Source organism: Bombina bombina, unplaced genomic scaffold, assembly GCF_027579735.1.
Source record: "Bombina bombina isolate aBomBom1 unplaced genomic scaffold, aBomBom1.pri scaffold_457, whole genome shotgun sequence".
Classification (NCBI taxonomy): Eukaryota; Metazoa; Chordata; class Amphibia; order Anura; family Bombinatoridae; genus Bombina; species Bombina bombina.
This window is the reverse complement of record NW_026511410.1, coordinates 83,268-95,164: the sequence shown is the minus strand read 5'-3', so window position 1 is coordinate 95,164 and position 11,897 is coordinate 83,268.

The following is an 11,897-nucleotide window of genomic DNA, read 5'->3' as shown; positions in this document are numbered from 1 at the left end:
TATTATAGTTTTTGGTATCCCTAATGTGTTCTCTAATGCGCGATCTGAGCTCCCTGGTCGTCTGACCAATATATTGTAGGGAACACTCCAATAGATAAACCACAAATTCAGTCCTACAGTTGGCATAGAACTCCATATTGAATCTCTCATTGGTTACTGAACTTGTAAATGTGTCACTTCTATTGATAACTTCACATGTTATACAAGGTCTGGTACCGCATTTGTACGTGCCCTTTTTCTTTATCCAATCACTCCCTTGTTTTTTGGATGTATTTACCATACTAGGTGCAAATCTGGTACCTAGAGTCGGAGGTTTTTTGGACACAAACTTCATGCTTCCTTCCGCAGACAAGCTCTATGGGGATGCTGACTTAATTTTCCAGCAGGACTTGGCACCTGCCCACACTGCCAAAAGCACCAAAACCTGGTTCAATGACCGTGGGATTACTGTGCTTGATTGACCAGCAAACTCGCCTGACCTGAACCTCATAGAGAATCTATGTGGCATTGCCAAGAGAAAGATGAGAGACATGAGACCGAACAATGCAGAAGAGCTGAAGGCCGCTATTGAAGCATCCTGGTCTTCCATAACACCTCAGCAGTGCCACAGGCTGATAGCTTCCATGCCACACCGCATTGAGGCAGTAATTGCTGCAAAAGGGGCCCAAAACAAGTACTGAGTACATACAGTATGCATGCTTATACTTTTCAGAGGTGCGATATTGTTCTACAGGTATGTACAATCCTTGTTTTATTGATTGCATGTAATATTCTAATTTTCTGAGATTGTGGATTTGGGGTTTTCATGAGCTGAACTATCTAGCTTTGCATGTAATGAGTCTATCTCATATATTAGTTTCACCTTTTAAGTTGCATTAGTGAAATAAATGAACTTTTGCACAATATTCTAATTTTTCGAGTTTCACCTGTAAAATGTCACTTGGGTGGTTTAGCCCTAAAACCAAACACTAGAAACCCCCATGTTATTTAGGGTATTAAATGAAGGACACCTGCAAAAAAGTCTTGTCCCCTCACAGAGTCGCCTTATATTAAAAAAGGGAGAATAAAAATAACCCCTTAACTTCCTTACTCCTCTAGCAGTTTCAGTGCCCTGGTATTTTGCCCTTAACAAAAAATCTCTCATAAAGATACATAAATGTCCCAATATAATATCCACAGAGGAATTAACCTCAAGAGTACTAAGGTCTTTAAACCTAGAAGGAGGGTAGCACTTACCTGTGGATCCGACTGTAGTGCAGGAACAGCTTCTTAGGTGTGACAGATTCACCAACCTCTGATAGGGACCTGTAGAAGAAAGAAAAACAGAGTAGCAAATCCTGTTTTTTTATACAAGGGGTAGCATTGATGTTAGAAATTAAGCAAGGACTGCCTACTAACTGCTAAAAGCCACCATTACTCGTACTAAAGAGAATTACATGGACACAGCATAGCCCCAATCCTTGTTTGCAGGGAAAAGTACCCTTTTAAAGGATTAAATATCTTCAGAAACTATCTTCGCACATCCTCCCGATGTTCAAGGCAAAGAATGACTGGGGATTATGGGAAGTAGGAGTGATACTTAACAGCTCTGCTGGGGTATTCTTTGCCTCCCCTGGTGGCCAGGAGATTTATTCCCACTAGTAATTGGAATGGTTTTGTGGACTCCATGCCATTGGAAAGAAATTAGCTTTTAGAAATTCTTAGTGTAGCCCCTGCCCCCAGTGTTTTAAGAGCAAGTTTTTTCTGTCAGTTCTGGTCATGAGCAAAACTGTCTCCCTATTATCTTGTCTATTAACTAGTCTAGAAGTTTAATGACATCAGGCTAAGATAAACCTTCCTGCAAAGGCTCCTCCTCCTTGCAGGGCGGTGACAGGAAGCACAAATGTAGTGTAAAAAATAAGTAAAAAGGTAAAATCCATTTAAATAGACAAATAATATATATTGAAATGATTTATATTAAGTTTAAGCAACTGCTTAGTGCTTTTTTATTACAACAATGAAACAGACTGTTTAACATCCCTTTAAATACAATGAACTGTTTGCCTGAGTGCACTGCCCCTTTAAACATATTAGAATATGTTTTCATGAATAACGTTAAATCTGTAAAACTGATATTGTGCCAGTATATTTGTGCACAACTGATAGTCAAGGATTAACTTCTCATTGGCTGATTTGTACAACTTCATAGGAAAAATTTATCAAGATTAATGGCGGAAAAGTTCTGAATTAGAAAACCTGTCCGTCTGTAGTTGTGACTTGCAATGCAGCATTGTGTGGCAAAATTTAACATTGCACAAGAGTTCTCTTGTGCAATGGCACCCTCTACTCTAGTGCAACCAATTGCATGAGAGCAGATGATGTCAATTACCCCAAATAAGTGGCTGATTGATTTATTTTGCCACCCCTGAAGTGGATGAGAGGATAAACTTATGGTTGCAAGTTTACTCAATTGAAACCAGGCAATAACATTTTGCGAAAAGTTCTTAAAATTTAAACACTAGGTGGTGGCATCTGAGGTCCTAAATATATAAATAATTATAAATTACAACAAACATTTTAGAGGTCATTGGCCTAAATCGAGTGACTGCAAAGCTCCTGCTGAGCATTGCCTTTCAAGTTGGCTGGCATCATCCACTAGGGTTTATAGGTTAGCAGGCTGCGGGGGGAGAGGCGCTACAAGCTATGACTTGAAACATCTTGCCCCTCCCATTAGCTCGAGCACACCCATGCGGAAGCCACAAACATTATTTGGCTGTGACCACGCAATGTCAGTTGGTAGTTTAACTCCACATCTCCCAGCTTCAAACCTAAGGACCCTATCGGTGTAAGATGCTACAACAAACACCTCCAAGGGGAAGCTGAATTTTTTAACGCTTTGGGCTTACAAAAGCGAGCCTGACTAGACATGTTCCCGCCAAAGCAACTTAAGCCACCCTTATGGTTGCCGCTAACTCTGTGTTGCCCCTACCAACTGTGAAGACAAAATATTAACCAGAAAACAGGGGGCGGGGAGAAATTGGTTGGGGAAACTTCCCATGACCAGACATGAATAAAATAGGAAGTGAGCATATAAACCAGGCTTTTTATAAGGTAAGCAATCTCCACCCCAACTTTCGCAACAGTGTTGCACACTCACTCACACACAAGCTTCACATTTCAATAATGCTTAAGATGTTCCAAGCATAATTATGCTCTACACTAGCAAAAAGTTGCTTTAATAAACATGAACATATTTTACAAAAATTAAAAAATGTTTTTCATTTGAAAGTTGTATCTTTTAGATGAAACAAATCTAAAGAAACAACAGGAGGTGAGAGGCACTCATTCCTAGTGACTTAAAAAAGTCAAAAATAGACAGCTCTGGATTGTCACAAAGTTGCATTTGAATAGGGCATGGTATGACCTATAACATTGATGGAGGGCCTTGACACCCCAGATGTTTCAGAACTACATTTCCCATGATGCTTAGGATTTCTGCAGTCCAGTTGAGCGTCATGGAAAATGTAGTGCAAAGTATCATCATCACTGACCTATAACATTATATATACTTGCACAGTAATATTACATGTTTTTTTATATAATCTACTAGTCGATAAGCCTGCCCAGAGGGCAGTCTAATTATTTTTTAAACTACAGATGTAGAAATGTTGGCCTAGATTATGAGTTTTGCGTTAGAGGCTATGCGGTGCTAACGAGCAGTTTTCTCTCACCGCTCACTTACATGCAGCGCTGGTATTACGAGTTTTTAGAAACCCGGCGTTAAAAGGCAATAAGTGATCGTTGAGCAAAATTTTGCTCATTACCGCACTCCAATACCAGCGCTGCTTAAGTCAGCGGTGAGCTGGTCGTACGTGCTCGTGCACGATTTCCCCATAGGAATCAACGGGGAGAGCTGACTGAGAAAAAGTCTAACACCTGCCAAAAAGTAGCTTAAAACTTACTAACGCAGTCCCATTGATTCCTATGGGGAAACACATTTTATGTTTACACCTAACACCCTAACATTAACCCCGAGTCTAAACACCCCTAATCTTACACTTATTAACCCCTAATCTGCCGCCCCCGACATCGCTGACACCTACATTATACTTATTAACCCCTAATCTGCCGCTCCGGACACCGCCACCACCTACATTATACTTATGAACCCCTAATCTGCTGCCCCCAACATCGCTGACATCTACATACTATTTATTAACCCCTAATCTGCTGCCCCCAATGTCGCTGCAACCTACGACACTTATTAACCCCTAATCTGCCGCCCCAACGTTGCTGCCACTATAATAAACATATTAACCCCTAAACCGCCGCACTCCCGCCTCGCAAGCATTAGTTAAATATTATTAACCCCTAATCTGCCATCCCTAACATCGCCGCCATCTACCTACATTTATTAACCCCTAATCTGCCACCCCCAACGTCGCTGCCACTATATTAAAGTTATTAACCCCTAAATCTAAGTCTAACCCTAACCGTAACACCCCCTAACTTAAATATAATTTAAATAAATCTAAAGAAAATTACTATCATTAACTAAATAATTCCTATTTAAAACTAAATACTTACCTATAAAATAAACCCTAAGCTAGCTACAATATAACTAATAGTTACATTGTATCTATTTTAGGATTTATTTTTATTTTACAGCTAAGTTTGTATTTATTTTAACTAGGTAGAATAGTTACTAAATAGTTATTAACTATTTAATAACTACCTAGCTAAAATAAATACAAAAGTACCTGTAAAATAAAACCTAACCTAAGTTACACCAACACCTAACACTACACTATAATTAAAAAAATTAACTAAATTAAATACAATTACCTAAATTAAATTAAATTAGCTAAAGTAAAAAAAAAAAAAAACCCACTAAATTACAGAAAATAATAAACAAATTACAGATATTTAAACTAATTACCCCTAATCTAACTATTTAATAACTACCTAGCTAAAATAAATACAAAAGTACCTGTAAAATAAAACCTAACCTAAGTTACACCAACACCTAACACTACACTATAATTAAAAAAATTAACTAAATTAAATACAATTACCTAAATTAAATTAAATTAGCTAAAGTACAACCCCCCCCACTAAATTACAGAAAATAATAAACAAATTACAGATATTTAAACTAATTACACCTAATCTAATAGCCCTATCAAAATAAAAAAAGCCCCCCCCCCCAAAATAAAAAAAACCCCTAGCCTAAACTAAACTACCAATAACCCTTAAAAAGGCCTTTTGCGGGGCATTGCCCCAAAGTAATCAGCTCTTTTACCTGTAAAAAAAAATACAACCAACCCCTGAACAGTAAAACCCACCACCCACATAACCAACCCCCCAAATAAAATACTATCTAAAAAAACCTAAGCACCCCATTGCCCTGAAAAGGGCATTTGGATGGGCATTGCCCTTAAAAGGGCAGTTAGCTCTTTTGCAGGCCCAAACCCTAACCTAAAAATAAAACCCACCCAATACACCCTTAAAAAAACCTAACACTAACCCCCGAAGATCCACTTACAGTTTTTGAAGACCCGACATTCTATCTTCATCCATCCGGTGCGGAGCGGGTCCATCTTAATCCACTCTGCACCGGTTGGATGAAGATAGAAGATGCCATCTGGATGAAGACTTCTGCCCGATTGGATGGCAATGGGGAGCATAGGTTTTGGATGAAGGCTTCTCCCGGCTTCGTTGAGGACTTCGGCCCAGCTTGGATGAAGACTTCTCCTGGTAAGTCGATCTTCAGGGGGTTAGTGTTTTTGAGAAAGCCAATTCCGTCGGCGATACATGTCAGGGGAGGTTGGGAGTACAATGGGTTCCTACTTGTTCTCTTTTAATTTTGTTACAGGAAAATAGCCTAAAAATTAATTATTTGACTTTGCCAGCGGATTAATACACCTAGTATAATGCAATTTAGAGCATCTTAATTATAGCAGCTGCCAAACCAAATCGGATCTCAGCTACTTACGTTGACGGTTTGTCTATAGTACCGCTTTAGGATACTTGGTCACCATTGTAGTACCGGAATATACTTAATGAAATATAGGTAGCGAGATTTCACTTATAATGACAAGGATTACCATATATAATTAAAATTGAGCTTTGTCGCTATTAAGATTCTTGCTAAAGGATATTGGTCAGAAGATTTTTGCCTAAGTACATCTGTTAGGATATTATCAAATATTGATAACGCTGCTACCTAGACATTTGTTTGTGATACAGATAACAACTTTAGACTTCTAGTTATAATATAACAATATAACGGCTAGATTACGAGTCTTGCGTTAGCCTTAAAAAGCAGCGTTGAGAGGTCCCAACGCTGCTTTTTAATGCCCGCAGGTATTACGAGTCTGGCAGGTACAGGTGTACCGCTCACTTTTCTTCCGCGATTCGAGCTTACCGCAAATCCCCTTACGTCAATTGCGTATCCTATCTTTTTAATGGGATTTGCCTAACGGCGGTATTACGAGTCTTGGAAGAAGTGAGCGGTAGACCCTCTCCTGTCAAGACTGATACCGCATTTAAAAGTCAGTAGTTAAGAGTTTTATGGGCTAACGCCGTAACATAAAACTCTTAACTAAAGTGATAAAAAGTACACTAACACCCATAAACTACCTATTAACCCCTAAACCGAGGCCCTCCCCCACATCGGAAACACTTAAATAACGTTTTTAACCCCTAATCTCCCGACCGGACATCGCCACCACTTTAATAAATATATTAACCCCTAAACCGACGCACTCCCGCCTCGCAAACATTAGTTACATTTTATTAACCCATAATCTGCCATCCCTAACATTGCCGACACCTAACTACATTTATTAACCCCTAATCTGCCGCCCCCAAAGTCGCCGCTACTATATTAAATGTATTAACCCATAAACCTAAGTCTAACCCTAAGTCTAACCCCCCTAACTTAAATATAATTTAAATAAAATGAAAAAAAATTACTACAATTAAATAAATTAATCCTATTTAAAACTAAATACTTACCTATAAAATAAACCCTAAGAGAGCTATAATATAACTAATAGTTACATTGTATCTAGCCTAGGGTTTATTTTAATTTTACAGGCAACTTTGTATTTATTTTAACTAGGTACAATAGTTATTAAATAGTTATTAACTATTTAATAGCTACCTAGTTAAAATAAGTACAAATTTACCTGTAAAATAAATCCTAACCTAAATTACAATTACACCTAATACTACACTATCATTAAATAAATTACCTAAACTAATTACAATTAACTACAATTAAATTAAATAAACTAAAGTACGAACCCCCCCCACTAAATTACAGAAAAAAAAATAATAATTACAAGAATTTTAAACTAATTACACCTACTTTAATCCCCCTAATAAAATAAAAAAGCCCCCCAAAATAATAAAAATTCCCTACCGTATACTAAATTACAAATAGCCCTTAAAAGGGTTTTTTGTGGGGCATTGCCCCAAAGTAATCAACTCTTTTACCTGTAAAAAAAAATACAATACCCCCCCAACATTAAAACCCACCACCCACACACCCAACCCTACTCTAAAACCCACCCAATCCCCCCTTAAATAAACCTAACACTACCCCCTTGAAGATCACCCTACCTTGAGCCATCTTCACCCAGCCGGGCACAAGTGGACCTCCAGAGGGGCAGAAGTCTTCATCCGATCCGGGCAGAATAGGTCCTCCAAGCGGCAGAAGTCTTCATCCAGACTGCATCTTCTATCTTCATCCATCCGGAGCGGGTCCATCTTCAATCCAGCCGACGCGGAGCATCCTCTTCAAACGAAGTCCAAGCGAAGAATGAAGGTTCCTTTAAATGACGTCACCCAAGATGGCGTCCCTTGAATTCCGATTGGCTGATAGGATTCTATCAGCCAATCGGAATTAAGGTAGGAAAAATCCTATTGGCTGATCCAATCAGCCAATAGGATTGAAGTCGCATTCTATTGGCTGATTGGGTTTTAATGTTGGGGGGTATTGTATTTTTTTTTACAGGTAAAAGAGCTGATTACTTTGGGGCAATGCCCCGCAAAAAGCCCTTTTAAGGGCTATTTGTAATTTAGTATAGGGTAGGGAATTTTTTATAATTTTGGGGGGCTTTTTTTTATTAGGGGGATTAGAGTAGATGTAATTAGTTTAAAATTCTTGTAATTATTTTTTTATTTTCTGTAATTTAGTGGGGTTTTTTTTCGTACTTTAGTTTATTTAATTTAATTGTAGTTAATTGTAGTTAGTTTAGGTAATTTATTTAATGATAGTGTAGTGTTAGGTGTAATTGTAACTTAGGTTAGGTTTTATTTTACAGGTAAATTTGCACTTATTTTAACTAGGTAGCTATTAAATAGTTAACAACTATTTAATAACTATTGTACCTAGTTAAAATAAATACAAAGTTGCCTGTAAAATAAACATAAATCCTACGCTAGCTACAATGTAACTATTAGTTATATTGTAGCTATCTTAGGGTTTATTTTAAAGGTAAGTATTTAGTTTTAAATAGGAATAATTTATTTAATTGTAGTTATTTTATTTAGATTTATTTAAATTATATTTAAATTAGGCAGTGTTAGGGTTAGGGTTAGACTTAGGTTTAGGGGTTAATAACTTTAGTATAGTGGCGGCAACAGATTAGGGGTTAATAAGTGTAGGTAGGTTGCGGCAACGTTGGGGGGGCAGATTAGGGGTTAATAAATATAATGTAGGTGTCGGCGATGTTGGGAGCGGCAGATTAGGGGTTCATATGGATAATGTAGGTGGCGGCGGTGTCCGGAGCGGCAGAGTAGGGGTTAATTATTATAATGTAGGTGGCAACAATGTTGGGGGCAGCAGATTAGGGGTTAATACGTGTAAGATTAGGGGTGTTTAGACTCGGGGTTCATGTTAGGGTGTTAGGTGTAGGCATAAAATTCCTTTCCCCTTAGGAATCAATGTTGCTGCATTACTAGCTGAACGCTGCTTTTTTGCAGGTGTTAGCTATTTTTTAGCTGAATCTGCCCCATTGATTCCTATGGGGAAATCGTGCACGAGCACGTTTAGCCAGCTTACCGCTACCGTAAGCATTGCTGGTAAATGTGGAGCAAAATTTTGCTCTATGCTCACCTTTTTGCGACTAACGCCTGGTTTAAAAAACCCTGTAATACCAGCGTTGTCTTAAGGGAGCGTTAAAAAAAAAATGCTCGTTAGCAACGCACCCCTGTTACCGCAAAACTCGTAATCTTGCTGTAAGCCTGTTATCTTAGTAGCTGATATTACGATATTGCTACAAATATATAACTATTATGCAGCAGAAGTATACAAGTTTCAAAGACACTTGACATCAATCTTTTTTGAGCCAATAATATATATTTACAAATCCTGGTACTAATATAGCAGGTCAACGGCTACAAAATTTAGCTGCCAAATATTAGCCAAATCGCTTCAAGAACCATTGTTACTATAGCAACATTAAAAGATACTCATGAAATAAATGTAGCCTGATCCTATCTTGAATGATAAGGATTGCTTTATTAAATGAGCGTTAACACCAATTAGATTTGTGCTAAGATATATTTATCAGGATATCATCCAAGATTAATAACGCTGCTTTCTAGACATTGGTTTGAGAATCAGATAGAAGTTCTAGATAACTAATTATCCAACTACAATTTTAGTCTAATAATACTAGAAGGATTTATTTTTTACAGCAGATTTATATAAGGTCTGCATATACCTAATTTTGATTCCTCTTTTGAGTGAATACACATTTCCTATCTAGGCATCAATACAGCAGGCAACTGCATACATAAATACGACCCTTTTTAGCTGCAGAATACCATATATTAGTATAATGACTTGATGATTTAATTTTACCTCAGGAATCTATTCTGTAACTTTTAAGTATATGAAACACCACAATGTTCCATAATCACTAACATTTAACTACAGGACAGTAAGCTGTGGTATATTGAATCTTGTCAAAGGAACCCAATCAACATAAATATCTGTTAATATGGAGAATAAATACTACGGCCTAGATTTGGAGTTTGGCGGTAGAAGGGCTGTTAACGCTCTGCGGGCTTTTTTCTGGCCGCACCATAAATTTAACTCTGGTATCGAGAGTTCAAACAAATGCTGCGTTAGGCTCCAAAAAAGGAGCGTAGAGCATTTTTACCGCAAATGCAACTCTCGATACCAGAGTTGCTTACGGACGCGGCCAGCCTCAAAAACGTGCTCGTGCACGATTCTCCCATAGGAAACAATGGGGCTGTTTGAGCTGAAAAAAAACCTAACACCTGCAAAAAAGCAGCGTTCAGCTCCTAACGCAGCCCCATTGTTTCCTATGGGGAAACACTTCCTATGTCTGCACCTAACACTCTAACATGTACCCCGAGTCTAAACACCCCTACCCTTACACTTATTAACCCCTAATCTGCCGCTCCCGCTATCGCTGACCCCTGCATATTTTTTTTAACCCCTAATCTGCCGCTCCGTAAACCGCCGCAACCTACGTTATCCCTATGTACCCCTAATCTGCTGCCCCTAACACCGCCGACCCCTAGATTATATTTATTAACCCCTAATCTGCCCCCCACAACGTCGCCGACACCTGCCTACACTTATTAACCCCTAATCTGCCGAGCGGACCTGAGCGCTACTATAATAAAGTTATTAACCCCTAATCCGCCTCACTAACCCTATCATAAATAGTATTAACCCCTAATCTGCCCTCCCTAACGTCGCCGACACCTAACTTCAATTATTAACCCCTAATCTGACGACCGGAGCTCACCTCTACTATAATAAATGGATTAACCCCTAAAGCTAAGTCTAACCTTAACACTAACACCCCCCTAAATTAAATATAATTTACATCTAACAAAATAAATTAACTCTTATTAAATGAATTATTCCTATTTAAAGCTAAATACTTACCTGTAAAATACATCCTAATATAGCTACAATATAAATTATAATTATATTAGAGCTATTTTAGGATTAATATTTATTTTACAGGCAACTTGGTAATTATTTTAACCAGGTACAATTGCTATTTAATAGTTACCTAGTTAAAATAATAACAAATTTACCTGTAAAATAAATCCTAACCTAAGATATAATTAAACCTAACACTACCCTATCAATAAATTAATTAAATAAACTACCTACAATTACCTACAATTAACCTAACACTACACTATCAATAAATTAATTAAACACAATTCCTACAAATAAATACAATTAAATAAACTAGCTAAAGTACAAAAAATAAAAAAATATTTACAAACATAAGAAAAATATTACAACAATTTTAAACTAATTACACCTACTCTAAGCCCCCTAATAAAATAACAAAGCCCCCCAAAATAAAAAATTCCCTACCCTATTCTAAATTAAAAAAGTTAAAAGCTCTTTTACCTTACCAGCCCTGAACAGGGCCCTTTGCGGGGCATGCCCCAAGAATTTCAGCTCTTTTGCCTGTAAAAAAAAACATACAATACCCCCCCCCCAACATTACAACCCACCACCCACATACCCCTAATCTAACCCAAACCCCCCTTAAATAAACCTAACACTAAGCCCCTGAAGATCTTCCTACCTTGTCTTCACCATCCAGGTTCACCGATCCGTCCTGAAGAGCTCCTCCGATGTCCTGATCCAAGCCCAAGCGGGGGGCTGAAGAGGTCCATGATCCGGTCAAAGTCTTCATCCAAGCGGGGCAGAAGAGGATCTTCCATCCGATTGAAGTCTTCATCCAGGCGGCATCTTCTATGGTCTTCCATCCGGAGCGAAGCGGCAGGATCCTGAAGACCTCCAGCGCGGAACATCCATCCGGCCCGACAACTGAACGACGAATGACTGTTCCTTTAAGGGACGTCATCCAAGATGGCGTCCCTCGAATTCCGATTGGCTG